Source organism: Oncorhynchus mykiss, chromosome 3 (genome assembly GCF_013265735.2).
Source record: "Oncorhynchus mykiss isolate Arlee chromosome 3, USDA_OmykA_1.1, whole genome shotgun sequence".
Classification (NCBI taxonomy): Eukaryota; Metazoa; Chordata; class Actinopteri; order Salmoniformes; family Salmonidae; genus Oncorhynchus; species Oncorhynchus mykiss.
In genome coordinates this window covers 83,015,244-83,040,022 of record NC_048567.1, presented here as the reverse complement: position 1 = coordinate 83,040,022, position 24,779 = coordinate 83,015,244, and the positions used below count along the sequence as shown (strand labels likewise).

General features: G+C 38.7%; 1 protein-coding gene across 1 annotated transcript in view; it reads left to right on the top strand.

The window, feature by feature from the left end:
- Positions 1–24,779, top strand: part of LOC110504940 (neuropilin-2-like) — a gene marked incomplete at its 5' end in the record, with an annotated part of 288,221 nt that overhangs the window by 153,684 nt on the left and 109,758 nt on the right. The gene's annotated exons all lie outside the window — the stretch shown is intronic.

Below are 24,779 nucleotides of genomic sequence, written 5' to 3'. Positions count from 1 at the left end.
AGACTCTAATACTATACCACCACCCACTAGACTAATACTATACCACCACCCAGTAGACTCTAATACTATACCACCATCAAATAGACTAATACTATACCACCACCCAGTAGACTGTAATACTATACCACCAACCAATAGACTCTAATATTATACCATCACCCAATAGAATAAAACTATACCACCACCCACTAGACTAATACTATACCACCACCCAATAGACTCTAATATTATACCACCACCCAGTAGACTCTAATACTATACCACAACCCAATATACGCTAATACTATACCACCACCCAGTATATTCTAATACTATACCACCACCCAATAGACTCTAATACTATACCACCACCCAATAGATGCTAGTACTATACCACAACCCAATAGACTAATACTATACCACCACCCAATAGACTCTAATACTATACCACCACCAACTAGACTCTAATACTATACCACCACCCAATAGACTCTAATACTATACCACCACCCACTAGACTCTAATACTATACACCACCCAGTAGACTCTAATACTATACCACCACCCAATAGACTCTAATATTATACCACCACCCACTAGACTCTAATACTATACCACCACCCAATAGACTCTTATATTATACCACCACCCAATAGACTCTTATATTATACCACCACCCAATATACTCTAATACTATACCACCACCCAATAGACTCTTATACTATACCACCACCCAATAGACTTTAATACTATACCACCATCCAATAGACTCTAATACTATACCATCACCCAATAGAATAAAACTATACCACCACCCAATAGACTAATACTATACCACCACCCAGTAGGCTCTAATACTATACCACCACCCAATAGACTCTAATACTATACCACCACCCACTAGACTAATACTATACCACCACCCAATAGACTCTAATATTATACCACCACCCAGTAGACTCTAATACTATACCACAACCCAATATACGCTAATACTATACCACCACCCAGTATACTCTAATACTATACCACCACCCAATAGATGCTAGTACTATACCACAACCCAATAGACTAATACTATACCACCACCCAATAGACTAATACTATACCACCACCAACTAGACTCTAATACTATACCACCACCCAATAGACTCTAATACTATACCACCACCCACTAGACTCTAATACTATACCACCACCCAGTAGACTCTAATACTATACCACCACCCACTAGACCAATACCATACCACCACCCAATAGACTCTAATACTATACCACCACCCACTAGACTAATACTATACCACCACCCAGTAGACTCTAATACTATACCACCATCAAATAGACTAATACTATACCACCACCCAGTAGACTGTAATACTATACCACCAACCAATAGACTCTAATATTATACCACCACCCAATAGACTAATACTATACCACCACTCATTAGACTAATACTATACCACCACCCAGTAGACTCTAATATGATACCACCACCCAATAGACTCTAATATTATACCACCACCCAATAGACTCTAATACTATACCACCACCCAATAGACTAATACTATATCACCACCCAATAGACTAATACTATACCACCACCCAATAGACTCTAATATTACAACACCACCCAATAGACTAATACTATACCACCAACCAATAGACTCTAATACTATACCACCATCCAATATACTCTAATACTATACCATCACCCAATAGAATAAAACTATACCACCACCCAATAGACTAATATTATACCACCACCCAATAGACTCTAATATTATACCACCACACAATAGACTCTAATACTATACCACCACCCAATAGACTCTAATACTATTACACCACCCAATAGACTCTAATACTATACCACCACCCAGTAGACTCTAATACTCTACCACCACACAAAAGACTAATACTATACCACCACCCAATAGACTCTAATACTATACCACCACCCTATAGACTCTAATATTATACCACCACCCACTAGACTCTAATACTATACCATCACCCAATAGACTCTAATACTATACCACCACCCAATAGACTCTAATACTATACCACCACCCAATAGAATCTAATACTATAATACCACCCACTAGACTAATACTATACCACCACCCAGTAGACTCTAATACTATACCACCACCAAATAGACTAATACTATAGCACCACCCAGTAGACTCTAATACTATACCACCACCCAATAGACTCTAATATTATACCACCACCCAATAGACTAATACTATACCACCACCCAGTAGACTCTAATACTATACCACCACCCAATAGACTCTAATATTATACCACCACCCACTAGACTCTAATACTATACCACCACCCAATAGACTCTTATACTATACCACCACCCAATAGACTCTTATATTATACCACCACCCAATAGACTCTAATACTATACCACCACCCAATAGACTCTAATACTATACCACCATCCAATAGACTCTAATACTATAATATCACCCATTAGAATAAAACTATACCACCACCCAATAGACTAATACTATACCACCACCCAGTAGACTGTAATACTATACCACCATACCCAATAGACTCTAATACTATACCACCAACCAATAGACTCTAATACTATACCACCACCCAATAGACTCTAATACTATACCGCCACCCAATAGACTCTAATACTATTCCACAACCCAATAGACTCTAATACTATACCACCACCCAATAGACTCTAGCACTATACCACCACCCAATAGACTAATACTATACCACCACCCAATAGACTCTAATACTATACCTCCACCCACTAGACTCTAATACTATACCACTACCCAATAGACTCTAATACTATACCACCACCCACTAGACTAATACTATACCACCACCCAATAGACTCTTATATTTGACCACCACCCAGTAGACTCTAATACTATACCACCACCCAATAGACTCTAATACTATACCACCACCCAATAGATGCTAGTACTATACCACAACCCAATAGACTAATACTATACCACCACCCAATAGACTCTAATACTATACCACCACCAACTAGACTCTAATACTATACCACCACCCAATAGACTCTAATACTATACCACCACCCACTAGACTCTAATACTATACCACCACCCAGTAGACTCTAATACTATACCACCACCCACTAGACCAATACCATACCACCACCCAATAGACTCTAATATTATACCACCACCCAATAGACTAATACTATACCACCACCCAATAGACTAATACTATACCACCACCCAGTAGACTCTAATATTATACCACCACCCAATAGACTCTAATATTATACCACCACCCAATAGACTCTAATACTATACCACCACCCAATAGACTAATACTATATCACCACCCAATAGACTAATACTATACCACCACCCAATAGACTCTAATATTACACCACCACCCAATAGACTCTAATATTATACCACCACCCAATAGACTCTAATATTATACCACCACCCAATAGACTCTAATACTATACCACCACCCAATAGACAAATACTATATCACCACCCAATAGACTCTAATATTACACCATCACCCAATAGACTCTAATACTATACCACCACCCAATAGACTCTAATACTATACCACCACCCAATAGACTCTAATACTATACCACCACCCACTAGACTAATACTATACCACCACCCAGTAGACTCTAATACTATACCACCACCAAATAGACTAATACTATAGCACCACCCAGTAGACTCTAATACTATACCACCAACCAATATACTCTAATATTATACCACCACCCAATAGACTAATACTATACCACCACCCAGTAGACTCTAATACTATACCACCACCCAATAGACTCTAATATTATACCACCACCCACTAGACTCTAATACTATACCACCACCCAATAGACTCTTATATTATACCACCACCCAATAGACTCTAATACTATACCACCACCCAATAGACTCTAATACTATACCACCATCCAATAGACTCTAATACTATACCATCGCCCATTAGAATAAAACTATACCACCACCCAATAGACTAATACTATACCACCACCCAGTAGACTAATACTATAACACCATACCCAATAGACTCTAATACTATACCACCAACCAATAGACTCTAATACTATACCACCACCCAATAGACTCTAATACTATACCGCCACCCAATAGACTCTAATACTATTCCACAACCCAATAGACTCTAATACTATACCACCACCCAATAGACTCTAGCACTATACCACCACCCAATAGACTAATACTATACCACCATCCAATAGACTCTAATACTATACCTCCACCCACTAGACTCTAATACTATACCACCACCCAATAGACTCTAATACTATACCACCATCCAATAGACTCTAATACTATACCATCACCCATTAGAATAAAACTATACCACCACCCAATAGACTAATACTATACCACCACCCAGTAGACTGTAATACTATAACACCATACCCAATAGACTCTAATACTATACCACCACCCAATAGACTCTAATACTATACCACCACCCAATAGACTCTAATACTATACCGCCACCCAATAGACTCTAATACTATTCCACAACCCAATAGACTCTAATACTATACCACCACCCAATAGACTCTAGCACTATACCACCACCCAATAGACTAATACTATACCACCATCCAATAGACTCTAATACTATACCATCACCAACTAGACTCTAATACTATACCACCACCCAATAGACTCTAATACTATACCACCACCCAATAGACTCTAATACTATACCACCACCCACTAGACTAATACTATACCACCACCTAATAGACTCTTATATTTTACCACCACCCAGTAGACTCTAATACTATACCACAACCCAATATACACTAATACTATACCACCACCCAGTATACTCTAATACTATACCACCACCCAATAGACTCTAATACTATACCACCACCCAATAGATGCTAGTACTATACCACAACCCAATAGACTAATACTATACCACCACCCAATAGACTCTAATACTATACCACCACAAACTAGACTCTAATACTATACCACCACCCAATAGACTCTAATACTATACCACCACCCACTAGACTCTAATACTATACCACCAACCAGTAGACTCTAATACTATACCACCACCCACTAGACCAATACCATACCACCACCCAATAGACTCTAATACTATACCACCACCCACTAGACTAATACTATACCACCACCCAGTAGACTCTAATACTATACCACCACCCAGTAGACTCTAATACTATACCACCACCAAATAGACTAATACTATACCACCACCCAGTAGACTCTAATACTATACCACCAACCAATAGACTCTAATACTATACCACCACCCAGTAGACTCTAATACTATACCACCAACCAATAGACTCTAATATTATACCACCACTGAATAGACTAATACTATACTACCACCCAATAGACTAATACTATACCACCACCCAGTAGACTCTAATATTATACCACCACCCAATAGACTCTAATACTATATCACCACCCAATAGACTAATACTATACCACCACCCAATAGACTCTAATATTACACCACCACCCAATAGACTCTAATATTATACCACCACCCAATAGACTAATACTATACCACCACCCAATAGACCAGTACTATACCACCACCTAATAGACTAATACTATACCACCACACAATAGACTAATACTAAAACACCACCCAATAGACTCCAATACTATACCACCACCCAATAGACTAATACTATACCACCACCCATTAGACTAATACTATACCACCACCCAATAGACTCTAATACTATACCACCACCCACTAGACTAATACTATACCACCACCCAGTAGACTCTAATCCTATACCACCACCAAATAGACTCTAATGCTATACCACCACCCACTAGACTAATACTATACCACCACCCAGTAGACTCTAATACTATACCACCACCCAGTAGACTCTAATACTATACCACCACCCAATAGACTCTAATACTATACAACCACCCAATAGACTAATACTATACCACCACCCAGTAGACTCTAATACTATACCACCACCCAGTAGACTCTAATACTATACAGCCACCCAATAGACTCTAATATTATACCACCACCAAATAGACTCTAATACTATACCACCACCCAGTAGACTCTAATACTATACCACCACCCAATAAACTAATACTATACCACCACCCAATAGACTCTAATAATATACCACCACCCACTAGACTAATATTATACCACCACCCAATAGACTCTAATACTATTACACCACCCAATAGACTCTAATACTATACCACCACCCAGTAAACTATAATACTATACCACCACACAAAAGACTAATACTATACCACCACCCAATAGACTCTAATACTATACAACCACCCAATAGACTCTAATACTATACCACCACCCAATAGACTCTTATGCTATACCACCACCCAATAGACTCTAATACTATACCACCACCCAATAGACTCTAATACTATACCACCACCCAATAGACTCTAATACTATATCACCACCCAATAGACTCTTATACTATACCACCACCCAATAGACTCTAATACTATACCACCACCCAATAGACTCTTATACTATACCACCACCCAATAGACTCTTATATTATACCACCACCCAATAGACTCTAATACTATACCACCACCCAATAGACTCAAATACTATACCACCATCCAATAGACTCTAATACTATACCATCACCCAATATAATAAAACTATACCAACACCCAATAGACTAATACTATACCACCACCCAGTAGACTCTAATACTATACCAACACCCAATAGACTCTAATACTATACCACCAACCAATAGACTCTAATACTATACCACCACCCAATAGACTCTAATACTATACCGCCACCCAACAGACTCTAATACTATTCCACAATCCAATAGACTCTAATACTATACCACCACCCAATAGACTCTAGCACTATACCACCACCCAATAGACTAATACTATACCACCATCCAATAGACTCTAATACTATACCATCACCAACTAGACTCTAATACTATACCACCACCCAATAGACTCTAATACTATACCTCCACCCACTAGACTCTAATACTATACCACCACCCAATAGACTCTAATACTATACCTCCACCCACTAGACTCTAATACTATACCACCACCCAATAGACTCTAGCACTATACCACCACCCAATAGACTAATACTATACCACCATCCAATAGACTCTAATACTATACCATCACCAACTAGACTCTAATACTATACCACCACCCAATAGACTCTAATACTATACCTCCACCCACTAGACTCTAATACTATACCACCACCCAATAGACTCTAATACTATACCTCCACCCACTAGACTCTAATACTATACCACCACCCAATAGACTCTAATACTATACCACCACCCAATAGACTCTAATACTATACCACCACCCACTAGACTAATACTATGCCACCACCCAATAGACTCTTATATTTGACCACCACCCAGTAGACTCTAATACTATACCACAACCCAATATACGCTAATACTATACCACCACCCAGTATACTCTAATACTATACCACCACCCAATAGACTATAATACTATACCACCACCCAATAGACTCTAATACTATATCACCACCCAATAGACTCTTATACTATACCACCACCCAATAGACTCTAATACTATACCACCACCCAATAGACTCTTATACTATACCACCACCCAATAGACTCTTATATTATACCACCACCCAATAGACTCTTATATTTGACCACCACCCAGTAGACTCTAATACTATACCACAACCCAATATACGCTAATACTATACCACCACCCAGTATACTCTAATACTATACCACCACCCAATAGACTCTAATACTATACCACCACCCAATAGACTCTAATACTATATCACCACCCAATAGACTCTTATACTATACCACCACCCAATAGACTCTAATACTATACCACCACCCAATAGACTCTTATACTATACCACCACCCAATAGACTCTTATATTATACCACCACCCAATAGACTCTAATACTATACCACCACCCAATAGACTCAAATACTATACCACCATCCAATAGACTCTAATACTATACCATCACCCAATATAATAAAACTATACCAACACCCAATAGACTAATACTATACCACCACCCAGTAGACTCTAATACTATACCAACACCCAATAGACTCTAATACTATACCACCAACCAATAGACTCTAATACTATACCACCACCCAATAGACTCTAATACTATACCGCCACCCAACAGACTCTAATACTATTCCACAATCCAATAGACTCTAATACTATACCACCACCCAATAGACTCTAGCACTATACCACCACCCAATAGACTAATACTATACCACCATCCAATAGACTCTAATACTATACCATCACCAACTAGACTCTAATACTATACCACCACCCAATAGACTCTAATACTATACCTCCACCCACTAGACTCTAATACTATACCACCACCCAATAGACTCTAATACTATACCTCCACCCACTAGACTCTAATACTATACCACCACCCAATAGACTCTAATACTATACCTCCACCCACTAGACTCTAATACTATACCACCACCCAATAGACTCTAATACTATACCTCCACCCACTAGACTCTAATACTATACCACCACCCAATAGACTCTAATACTATACCACCACCCAATAGACTCTAATACTATACCACCACCCACTAGACTAATACTATGCCACCACCCAATAGACTCTTATATTTGACCACCACCCAGTAGACTCTAATACTATACCACAACCCAATATACGCTAATACTATACCACCACCCAGTATACTCTAATACTATACCACCACCCAATAGACTATAATACTATACCACCACCCAATAGATGCTAGTACTATACCACAACCCAATAGACTAATACTATACCACCACCCAATAGACTCTAATACTATACCACCACCAACTAGACTCTAATACTATACCACCACCCAATAGACTCTAATACTATACCACCACCCACTATACTCTAATACTATACCACCACCCAGTAGACTCTAATACTATACCACCACCCACTAGACTAATACCATACCACCACCCAATAGACTCTAATACTATACCACCACCCACTAGACTAATACTATACCACCACCCAGTAGACTAATACTATACCACCACCCAGTAGACTCTAATACTATACCACCACCAAATAGACTAATACTATACCACCACCCAGTATACTCTAATACTATACCTCCACCCACTAGACTCTAATACTATACCACCACCCAATAGACTCTAATACTATACCTCCACCCACTAGACTCTAATACTATACCACCACCCAATAGACTCTAGCACTATACCACCACCCAATAGACTAATACTATACCACCATCCAATAGACTCTAATACTATACCATCACCAACTAGACTCTAATACTATACCACCACCCAATAGACTCTAATACTATACCTCCACCCACTAGACTCTAATACTATACCACCACCCAATAGACTCTAATACTATACCTCCACCCACTAGACTCTAATACTATACCACCACCCAATAGACTCTAATACTATACCACCACCCAATAGACTCTAATACTATACCACCACCCACTAGACTAATACTATGCCACCACCCAATAGACTCTTATATTTGACCACCACCCAGTAGACTCTAATACTATACCACAACCCAATATACGCTAATACTATACCACCACCCAGTATACTCTAATACTATACCACCACCCAATAGACTATAATACTATACCACCACCCAATAGACTCTAATACTATATCACCACCCAATAGACTCTTATACTATACCACCACCCAATAGACTCTAATACTATACCACCACCCAATAGACTCTTATACTATACCACCACCCAATAGACTCTTATATTATACCACCACCCAATAGACTCTTATATTTGACCACCACCCAGTAGACTCTAATACTATACCACAACCCAATATACGCTAATACTATACCACCACCCAGTATACTCTAATACTATACCACCACCCAATAGACTCTAATACTATACCACCACCCAATAGACTCTAATACTATATCACCACCCAATAGACTCTTATACTATACCACCACCCAATAGACTCTAATACTATACCACCACCCAATAGACTCTTATACTATACCACCACCCAATAGACTCTTATATTATACCACCACCCAATAGACTCTAATACTATACCACCACCCAATAGACTCAAATACTATACCACCATCCAATAGACTCTAATACTATACCATCACCCAATATAATAAAACTATACCAACACCCAATAGACTAATACTATACCACCACCCAGTAGACTCTAATACTATACCAACACCCAATAGACTCTAATACTATACCACCAACCAATAGACTCTAATACTATACCACCACCCAATAGACTCTAATACTATACCGCCACCCAACAGACTCTAATACTATTCCACAATCCAATAGACTCTAATACTATACCACCACCCAATAGACTCTAGCACTATACCACCACCCAATAGACTAATACTATACCACCATCCAATAGACTCTAATACTATACCATCACCAACTAGACTCTAATACTATACCACCACCCAATAGACTCTAATACTATACCTCCACCCACTAGACTCTAATACTATACCACCACCCAATAGACTCTAATACTATACCTCCACCCACTAGACTCTAATACTATACCACCACCCAATAGACTCTAATACTATACCTCCACCCACTAGACTCTAATACTATACCACCACCCAATAGACTCTAATACTATACCTCCACCCACTAGACTCTAATACTATACCACCACCCAATAGACTCTAATACTATACCACCACCCAATAGACTCTAATACTATACCACCACCCACTAGACTAATACTATGCCACCACCCAATAGACTCTTATATTTGACCACCACCCAGTAGACTCTAATACTATACCACAACCCAATATACGCTAATACTATACCACCACCCAGTATACTCTAATACTATACCACCACCCAATAGACTATAATACTATACCACCACCCAATAGATGCTAGTACTATACCACAACCCAATAGACTAATACTATACCACCACCCAATAGACTCTAATACTATACCACCACCAACTAGACTCTAATACTATACCACCACCCAATAGACTCTAATACTATACCACCACCCACTATACTCTAATACTATACCACCACCCAGTAGACTCTAATACTATACCACCACCCACTAGACTAATACCATACCACCACCCAATAGACTCTAATACTATACCACCACCCACTAGACTAATACTATACCACCACCCAGTAGACTAATACTATACCACCACCCAGTAGACTCTAATACTATACCACCACCAAATAGACTAATACTATACCACCACCCAGTATACTCTAATACTATACCACCAACCAATAGACTCTAATATTATACCACCACTCAATAGACTAATACTATACCACCACCCAATAGACTAATACTATACCACCACCCAGTAGACTCTAATATTATACCACCACCCAATAGACTCTAATATTATACCACCACCCAATAGACTCTAATACTATACCACCACCCAATAGACTAATACTATACCACCACCCAATAGACTCTAATATTACACCACCATCCAATAGACTCCAATATTATACCACCACCCAATAGACTCTAATATTATACCACCACCCAATAGACTCTAATACTATACCACCACCCAATAGACAAATACTATATCACCACCCAATAGACTCTAATATTACACCATCACCCAATAGACTCTAATACTATACCACCACCCAATAGACTCTAATACTATACCACCACCCAATAGACTCTAATACTATACCACCACCCACTAGACTAATACTATACCACCACCCAGTAGACTCTAATACTATACCACCACCAAATAGACTAATACTATAGCACCACCCAGTAGACTCTAATACTATACCACCAACCAATATACTCTAATATTATACCACCACCCAATAGACTAATACTATACCACCACCCAGTAGACTCTAATACTATACCATCACCCAATAGACTCTAATATTATACCACCACCCACTAGACTCTAATACTATACCACCACCCAATAGACTCTTATATTATACCACCACCCAATAGACTCTAATACTATACCACCACCCAATAGACTCTAATACTATACCACCATCCAATAGACTCTAATACTATACCACCAACCAATAGACTCTAATACTATACCACCACCCAATAGACTCTAATACTATAACACCATACCCAATAGACTCTAATACTATACCACCAACCAATAGACTCTAATACTATACCACCACCCAATAGACTCTAATACTATACCGCCACCCAATAGACTCTAATACTATTCCACAACCCAATAGACTCTAATACTATACCACCACCCAATAGACTCTAGCACTATACCACCACCCAATAGACTAATACTATACCACCATCCAATAGACTCTAATACTATACCTCCACCCACTAGACTCTAATACTATACCACCACCCAATAGACTCTAATACTATACCACCACCCAATAGACTCTAATACTATACCACCACCCACTAGACTAATACTATACCACCACCTAATAGACTCTTATATTTTACCACCACCCAGTAGACTCTAATACTATACCACAACCCAATATACGCTAATACTATACCACCACCCAGTATACTCTAATACTATCCCACCACCCAATAGACTCTAATACTATACCACCACCCAATAGATGCTAGTACTATACCACAACCCAATAGACTAATACTATACCACCACCCAATAGACTCTAATACTATACCACCACAAACTAGACTCTAATACTATACCACCACCCAATAGGCTCTAATACTATACCACCACCCACTAGACTCTAATACTATACCACCACCCAATAGACTCTAATACTATATCACCACCCACTAGACTAATACTATACCACCACCCTGTAGACTCTAATACTATACCACCACCAAATAGACTAATACTATACCACCACCCAGTAGACTCTAATACTATACCACCAACCAATAGACTCTAATATTATACCACCACTCAATAGACTAATACTATACTACCACCCAATAGACTAATACTATACCACCACCCAGTAGACTCTAATATTATACCACCACCCAATAGACTCTAATATTATACCACCACCCAATAGACTCTAATACTATATCACCACCCAATAGACTAATACTATACCACCACCCAATAGACTCTAATATTACACCACCACCCAATAGACTCTAATATTATACCACCACCCAATAGACTAATACTATACCACCACCCAATAGACCAGTACTATACCACCACCTAATAGACTAATACTATACCACCACACAATAGACTAATACTAAAACACCACCCAATAGACTCCAATACTATACCACCACCCAATAGACTAATACTATACCACCACCCAATAGACTAATACTATACCACCACCCAATAGACTCTAATACTATACCACCACCCACTAGACAAATACTATACCACCACCCAGTAGACTCTAATCCTATACCACCACCAAATAGACTCTAATGCTATACCACCACCCACTAGACTAATACTATACCACCACCCAGTAGACTCTAATACTATACCACCACCCAGTAGACTCTAATACTATACCACCACCCAATAGACTCTAATACTATACCACCACCCAATAGACTAATACTATAACACCACCCAGTAGACTCTAATACTATACCACCACCCAGTAGACTCTAATACTATACAGCCACCCAATAGACTCTAATATTATACCACCACCAAATATACTCTAATACTATACCACCACCCAGTAGACTCTAATACTATACCACCACCCAATAAACTAATACTATACCACCACCCAATAGACTCTAATATTATACCACCACCCACTAGACTAATATTATACCACCACCCAATAGACTCTAATACTATTACACCACCCAATAGACTCTAATACTATACCACCACCCAGTAAACTATAATACTATACCACCACACAAAATACTAATACTATACCACCACCCAATAGACTCTAATACTATACCACCACCCAATAGACTCTAATACTATACCACCACCCAATAGACTCTTATACTATACCACCACCCAATAGACTCTAATACTATACCACCACCCAATAGACTCTAATACTATACCACCACCCACTAGACTCTAATACTATACCACCACCCAGTAGACTCTAATACTATACCACCACCCACTAGACCAATACCATACCACCACCCAATAGACTCTAATACTATACCACCACCCACTAGACTAATACTATACCACCACCCAGTAGACTCTAATACTATACCACCACCAAATAGACTAATACTATACCACCACCCAGTAGACTCTAATACTATACCACCAACCAATAGACTCTAATATTATACCACCACTCAATAGACTAATGCTATACTACCACCCAATAGACTAATACTATACCACCACCCAGTAGACTCTAATATTATACCACCACCCAATAGACTCTAATATTATACCACCACCCAATAGACTCTAATACTATACCACAACCCAATATACACTAATACTATACCACCACCCAGTATACTCTAATACTATACCACCACCCAATAGACTCTAATACTATACCACCACCCAATAGATGCTAGTACTATACCACAACCCAATAGACTAATACTATACCACCACCCAATAGACTCAAATACTATACCACCACAAACTAGACTCTAATACTATACCACCACCCAATAGACTCTAATACTATACCACCACCCACTAGACTCTAATACTATACCACCACCCACTAGACTCTAATACTATACCACCACCCACTAGACCAATACCATACCACCACCCAATAGACTCTACTACTATACCACCACCAAATAGACTAATACTATACCACCACCCAGTAGACTCTAATACTATACCACCAACCAATAGACTCTAATATTATACCACCACTCAATAGACTAACACTATACTACCACCCAATAGACTAATACTATACCACCACCCAGTAGACTCTAATATTATACCACCACCTAATAGACTCTAATACTATATCACCACCCAATAGACTCATACTATACCACCACCCAATAGACTCTAATATTACACCACCACCCAATAGACTCTAATATTATACCACCACCCAATAGACTAATACTATACCACCACCCAATAGACCAGTACTATACCACCACCTAATAGACTAATACTATACCACCACACAATAGACTAATACTAAAACACCACCCAATAGACTCCAATACTATACCACCACCCAATAGACAAATACTATACCACCACCCAATAGACTAATACTATACCACCACCCAATAGACTCTAATACTATACCACCACCCACTAGACTAATACTATACCACCACCCAGTAGACTCTAATCCTATACCACCACCAAATAGACTCTAATGCTATACCACCACCCACTAGACTAATACTATACCACCACCCAGTAGACTCTAATACTATACCACCACCCAGTAGACTCTAATACTATACCACCACCCAATAGACTCTAATACTATACAACCACCCAATAGACTAATACTATACCACCACCCAGTAGACTCTAATACTATACCACCACCCAGTAGACTCTAATACTATACAGCCACCCAATAGACTCTAATATTATACCACCACCAAATAGACTCTAATACTATACCACCACCCAATAAACTAATACTATACCACCACCCAATAGACTCTAATATTATACCACCACCCACTAGACTAATATTATACCACCACCCAATAGACTCTAATACTATTACACCACCCAATAGACTCTAATACTATACCACCACCCAGTAAACTATAATACTATACCACCACACAAAATACTAATACTATACCACCACCCAATAGACTCTAATACTATACCACCACCCAATAGACTCTAATACTATACCACCACCCAATAGACTCTTATACTATACCACCACCCAATAGACTCTAATACTATACCACCACCCAATAGACTCTTATACTATACCACCACCCAATAGACTCTTATATTATACCACCACCCAATAGACTCTAATACTATACCACCACCCAATAGACTAATACTATACCACCACCCAATAGACTCTAATATTACACCACCACTCAATAGACTCTAATATTATACCACCACCCAATAGACTAATACTATACCACCACCCAATAGACCAGTACTATACCACCACCTAATAGACTAATACTATACCACCACCCAGTAGACTCTAATACTATACCACCACCAAAAAGACTAATACTATACCACCACCCAGTAGACTCTAATATTATACCACCACCTAATAGACTCTAATACTATATCACCACCCAATAGACTCATACTATACCACCACCCAATATACTCTAATATTACACCACCACCCAATAGACTCTAATATTATACCACCACCCAATAGACTAATACTATACCACCACCCAATAGACCAGTACTATACCACCACCTAATAGACTAATACTATACCACCACACAATAGACTAATACTAAAACACCACCCAATAGACTCCAATACTATACCACCACCCACTAGACTAATACTATACCACCACCCAGTAGACTCTAATCCTATACCACCACCTAATAGACTAATACTATACCACCACACAATAGACTAATACTATACCACCACCCAATAGACTCTAATACTATACCACCACCCACTAGACTAATACTATACCACCACCCAGTAGACTCTAATCCTATACCACCACCAAATAGACTCTAATGCTATACCACCACCCACTAGACTAATACTATACCACCACCCAGTAGACTCTAATACTATACCACCACCCAGTAGACTCTAATACTATACCACCACCCAATAGAATCTAATACTATACAACCACCCAATAGACTAATACTATACCACCACCCAGTAGACTCTAATACTATACCACCACCCAGTAGACTCTAATACTATACAGCCACCCAATAGACTCTAATATTATACCACCACCAAATAGACTCTAATACTATACCACCACCCAATAAACTAATACTATACCACCACCCAATAGACTCTAATATTATACCACCACCCACTAGACTAATATTATACCACCACCCAATAGACTCTAATACTATTACACCACCCAATAGACTCTAATACTATACCACCACCCAGTAAACTATAATACTATACCACCACACAAAATACTAATACTATACCACCACCCAATAGACTCTAATACTATACCACCACCCAATAGACTCTAATACTATACCACCACCCAATAGACTCTTATACTATACCACCACCCAATAGACTCTAATACTATACCACCACCCAATAGACTCTTATACTATACCACCACCCAATAGACTCTTATATTATACCACCACCCAATAGACTCTAATACTATACCACCACCCAATAGACTAATACTATACCACCACCCAATAGACTCTAATATTACACCACCACTCAATAGACTCTAATATTATACCACCACCCAATAGACTAATACTATACCACCACCCAATAGACCAGTACTATACCACCACCTAATAGACTAATACTATACCACCACCCAGTAGACTCTAATACTATACCACCACCAAAAAGACTAATACTATACCACCACCCAGTAGACTCTAATATTATACCACCACCTAATAGACTCTAATACTATATCACCACCCAATAGACTCATACTATACCACCACCCAATATACTCTAATATTACACCACCACCCAATAGACTCTAATATTATACCACCACCCAATAGACTAATACTATACCACCACCCAATAGACCAGTACTATACCACCACCTAATAGACTAATACTATACCACCACACAATAGACTAATACTAAAACACCACCCAATAGACTCCAATACTATACCACCACCCACTAGACTAATACTATACCACCACCCAGTAGACTCTAATCCTATACCACCACCTAATAGACTAATACTATACCACCACACAATAGACTAATACTATACCACCACCCAATAGACTCTAATACTATACCACCACCCACTAGACTAATACTATACCACCACCCAGTAGACTCTAATCCTATACCACCACCAAATAGACTCTAATGCTATACCACCACCCACTAGACTAATACTATACCACCACCCAGTAGACTCTAATACTATACCACCACCCAGTAGACTCTAATACTATACCACCACCCAATAGACTCTAATACTATACAACCACCCAATAGACTAATACTATACCACCACCCAGTAGACTCTAATACTATACCACCACCCAGTAGACTCTAATACTATACAGCCACCCAATAGACTCTAATATTATACCACCACCAAATAGACTCTAATACTATACCACCACCCAATAAACTAATACTATACCACCACCCAATAGACTCTAATATTATACCACCACCCACTAGACTAATATTATACCACCACCCAATAGACTCTAATACTATTACACCACCCAATAGACTCTAATACTATACCACCACCCAGTAAACTATAATACTATACCACCACACAAAATACTAATACTATACCACCACCTAATAGACTCTAATACTATACCACCACCCAATAGACTCTAATACTATACCACCACCCAATAGACTCTTATACTACCACCCAATAGACTCTAATACTATACCACCACCCAATAGACTCTTATACTATACCACCACCCAATAGACTCTTATATTATACCACCACCCAATAGACTCTAATACTATACCACCACCCAATAGACTAATACTATACCACCACCCAATAGACTCTAATATTACACCACCACTCAATAGACTCTAATATTATACCACCACCCAATAGACTAATACTATACCACCACCCAATAGACCAGTACTATACCACCACCTAATAGACTAATACTATACCACCACCCAGTAGACTCTAATACTATACCACCACCAAAAAGACTAATACTATACCACCACCCAGTAGACTCTAATCCTATACCACCACCAAATAGACTCTAATGCTATACCACCACCCACTAGACTAATACTATACCACCACCCAGTAGACTCTAATACTATACCACCATCCAATAGACTCTAATACTATACCATCACCCATTAGAATAAAACTATACCACCACCCAATAGACTAATACTATACCACCACCCAGTAGACTTTAATACTATAACACCATACCCAATAGACTCTAATACTATACCACCAACCAATAGACTCTAATACTATACCACCACCCAATAGACTCTAATACTATACCGCCACCCAATAGACTCTAATACTATTCCACAACCCAATAGACTCTAATACTATACCACCACCCAATAGACTCTAGCACTATACCACCACCCAATAGACTAATACTATACCACCATCCAATAGACTCTAATACTATACCTCCACCCACTAGACTCTAATACTATACCACCACCCAATAGACTCTAATACTATACCACCACCCAATAGACTCTAATACTATACCACCACCCACTAGACTAATACTATACCACCACCTAATAGACTCTTATATTTTACCACCACCCAGTAGACTCTAATACTATACCACAACCCAATATACGCTAATACTATACCACCACCCAGTATACTCTAATACTATACCACCACCCAATAGACTCTAATACTATACCACCACAAACTAGACTCTAATACTATACCACCACCCAATAGGCTCTAATACTATACCACCACCCACTAGACTCTAATACTATACCACCACCCAGTAGACTCTAATACTATACCACCACCCACTAGACCAATACCATACCACCACCCAATAGACTCTAATACTATACCACCACCCACTAGACTAATACTATACCACCACCCTGTAGACTCTAATACTATACCACCACCAAATAGACTAATACTATACCACCACCCAGTAGACTCTAATACTATACCACCAACCAATAGACTCTAATATTATACCACCACTCAATAGACTAATACTATACTACCACCCAATAGACTAATACTATACCACCACCCAGTAGACTCTAATATTATACCACCACCCAATAGACTCTAATATTATACCACCACCCAATAGACTCTAATACTATATCACCACCCAATAGACTAATACTATACCACCACCCAATAGACTCAAATATTACACCACCACCCAATAGACTCTAATATTATACCACCACCCAATAGACTAATACTATACCACCACACAATAGACCAGTACTATACCACCACCTAATAGACTAATACTATACCACCACACAATAGACTAATACTAAAACACCACCCAATAGACTCCAATACTACACCACCACCCAATAGACTAATACTATACCACCACCCAATAGACTAATACTATACCACCACCCAATAGACTAATACTATACCACCAACCAATAGACTCTAATATTATACCACCACTCAATAGACTAATACTATACTACCACCCAATAGACTAATACTATACCACCACCCAGTAGACTCTAATATTATACCACCACCCAATAGACTCTAATATTATACCACCACCCAATAGACTCTAATACTATATCACCACCCAATAGACTAATACTATACCACCACCCAATAGACTCTAATATTACACCACCACCCAATAGACTCTAATATTATACCACCACCCAATAGACTAATACTATACCACCACCCAATAGACCAGTACTATACCACCACCTAATAGACTAATACTATACCACCACACAATAGACTAATACTAAAACACCACCCAATAGACTCCAATACTATACCACCACCCAATAGACTAATACTATACCACCACCCAATAGACTAATACTATACCACCACCCAATAGACTCTAATACTATACCACCACCCACTAGACTAATACTATACCACCACCCAGTAGACTCTAATCCTATACCACCACCCACTAGACTAATACTATACCACCACCCAGTAGACTCTAATACTATACCACCACCCAGTAGACTCTAATACTATACCACCACCCAATAGACTCTAATACTATACCACCACCCAATAGACTAATACTATAACACCACCCAGTAGACTCTAATACTATACCACCACCCAGTAGACTCTAATACTATACAGCCACCCAATAGACTCTAATATTATACCACCACCAAATAGACTCTAATACTATACCACCACCCAGTAGACTCTAATACTATACCACCACCCAATAAACTAATACTATACCACCACCCAATAGACTCTAATATTATACCACCACCCACTACACTAATATTATACCACCACCCAATAGACTCTAATACTATTACACCACCCAATAGACTCTAATACTATACCACCACCCAGTAAACTATAATACTATACCACCACACAAAATACTAATACTATACCACCACCCAATAGACTCTAATACTATACCACCACCCAATAGACTCTAATACTATACCACCACCCAATAGACTCTTATACTATACCACCACCCAATAGACTCTAATACTATACCACCACCCAATAGACTCTAATACTATACCACCACCCACTAGACTCTAATACTATACCACCACCCAGTAGACTCTAATACTATACCACCACCCACTAGACCAATACCATACCACCACCCAATAGACTCTAATACTATACCACCACCCACTAGACTAATACTATACCACCACCCAGTAGACTCTAATACTATACCACCACCAAATAGACTAATACTATACCACCACCCAGTAGACTCTAATACTATACCACCAACCAATAGACTCTAATATTATACCACCACTCAATAGACTAATACTATACTACCACCCAATAGACTAATACTATACCACCACCCAGTAGACTCTAATATTATACCACCACCCAATAGACTCTAATATTATTCCACCACCCAATAGACTCTAATACTATACCACAACCCAATATACACTAATACTATACCACCACCCAGTATACTCTAATACTATACCACCACCCAATAGACTCTAATACTATACCACCACCCAATAGATGCTAGTACTATACCACAACCCAATAGACTAATACTATACCACCACCCAATAGACTCTAATACTATACCACCACAAACTAGACTCTAAAACTATACCACCACCCAATAGACTCTAATACTATACCACCACCCACTAGACTCTAATACTATACCACCACCCAGTAGACTCTAATACTATACCACCACCCACTAGACCAATACCATACCACCACCCAATAGACTCTACTACTATACCACCACCCACTAGACTAATACTATACCACCACCCAGTAGACTCTAATACTATACCACCACCAAATAGACTAATACTATACCACCACCCAGTAGACTCTAATACTATACCACCAACCAATAGACTCTAATATTATACCACCACTCAATAGACTAATACTATACTACCACCCAATAGACTAATACTATACCACCACCCAGTAGACTCTAATATTATACCACCACCTAATAGACTCTAATACTATATCACCACCCAATAGACTCATACTATACCACCACCCAATAGACTCTAATATTACACCACCACCCAATAGACTCTAATATTATACCACCACCCAATAGACTAATACTATACCACCACCCAATAGACCAGTACTATACCACCACCTAATAGACTAATACTATACCACCACACAATAGACTAATACTAAAACACCACCCAATAGACTCCAATACTATACCACCACCCAATAGACGAATACTATACCACCACCCAATAGACTAATACTATACCACCACCCAATAGACTCTAATACTATACCACCACCCACTAGACTAATACTATACCACCACCCAGTAGACTCTAATCCTATACCACCACCAAATAGACTCTAATGCTATACCACCACCCACTAGACTAATACTATACCACCACCCAGTAGACTCTAATACTATACCACCACCCAGTAGACTCTAATACTATACCACCACCCAGTAGACTCTAATACTATACAGCCACCCAATAGACTCTAATATTATACCACCACCAAATAGACTCTAATACTATACCACCACCCAGTAGACTCTAATACTATACCACCACCCAATAAACTAATATTATACCACCACCCACTAGACTAATATTATACCACCACCCAATAGACTCTAATACTATTACACCACCCAATAGACTCTAATACTATACCACCACCCAGTAAACTATAATACTATACCACCACACAAAATACTAATACTATACCACCACCCAATAGACTCTAATACTATACCACCACCCAATAGACTCTAATACTATACCACCACCCAATAGACTCTTATACTATACCACCACCCAATAGACTCTAATACTATACCACCACCCAATAGACTCTTATACTATACCACCACCCAATAGACTCTTATATTATACCACCACCCAATAGACTCTAATACTATACCACCACCCAATAGACTAATACTATACCACCACCCAATAGACTCTAATATTACACCACCACTCAATAGACTCTAATATTATACCACCACCCAATAGACTAATACTATACCACCACCCAATAGACCAGTACTATACCACCACCTAATAGACTAATACTATACCACCACCCAGTAGACTCTAATACTATACCACCACCAAAAAGACTAATACTATACCACCACCCAGTAGACTCTAATACTATACCACCAACCAATAGACTCTAATATTATACCACCACTCAATAGACTAATACTATACCACCACCCACTAGACTAATACTATACCACCACCCAGTAGACTCTAATCCTATACCACCACCAAATAGACTCTAATGCTATACCACCACCCACTAGACTAATACTATACCACCACCCAGTAGACTCTAATACTATACCACCACCCAGTAGACTCTAATACTATACCACCACCCAATAGACTCTAATACTATACAACCACCCAATAGACTAATACTATACCACCACCCAGTAGACTCTAATACTATACCACCACCCAGTAGACTCTAATACTATACAGCCACCCAATAGACTCTAATATTATACCACCACCAAATAGACTCTAATACTATACCACCACCCAGTAGACTCTAATACTATACCACCACCCAATAAACTAATACTATACCACCACCCAATAGACTCTAATATTATACCACCACCCACTAGACTAATATTATACCACCACCCAATAGACTCTAATACTATTACACCACCCAATAGACTCTAATACTATACCACCACCCAGTAAACTATAATACTATACCACCACACAAAATACTAATACTATACCACCACCCAATAGACTCTAATACTATACCACCACCCAATAGACTCTAATACTATACCACCACCCAATAGACTCTTATACTATACCACCACCCAATAGACTCTAATACTATACCACCACCCAATAGACTCTTATACTATACCACCACCCAATAGACTCTTATATTATACCACCACCCAATAGACTCTAATACTATACCACCACCCAATAGACTCTAATATTATACCACCACCCAATATATTGTGGTAAAATATTAGAGTCTGTATTTCTACCTCATGAAGCTGGTTGAGAGAACTCCAAGGGTGTGCAATGCTGTCATCAAGGCAAAGGGTGGTTATTTTGAAGAATCTCAAATATAAAATATATTTTTATGTCTCTTTTTTTTTTTAGTTACTACATGATTCCATATATGTTATTTCATAGGTTTGATGTCTTCACTATTATTGTACAATGTAGAAAATAGTAAAAATAAACAAAAACCCTGGAATGAGTAGGTGTGTCCACACTTTT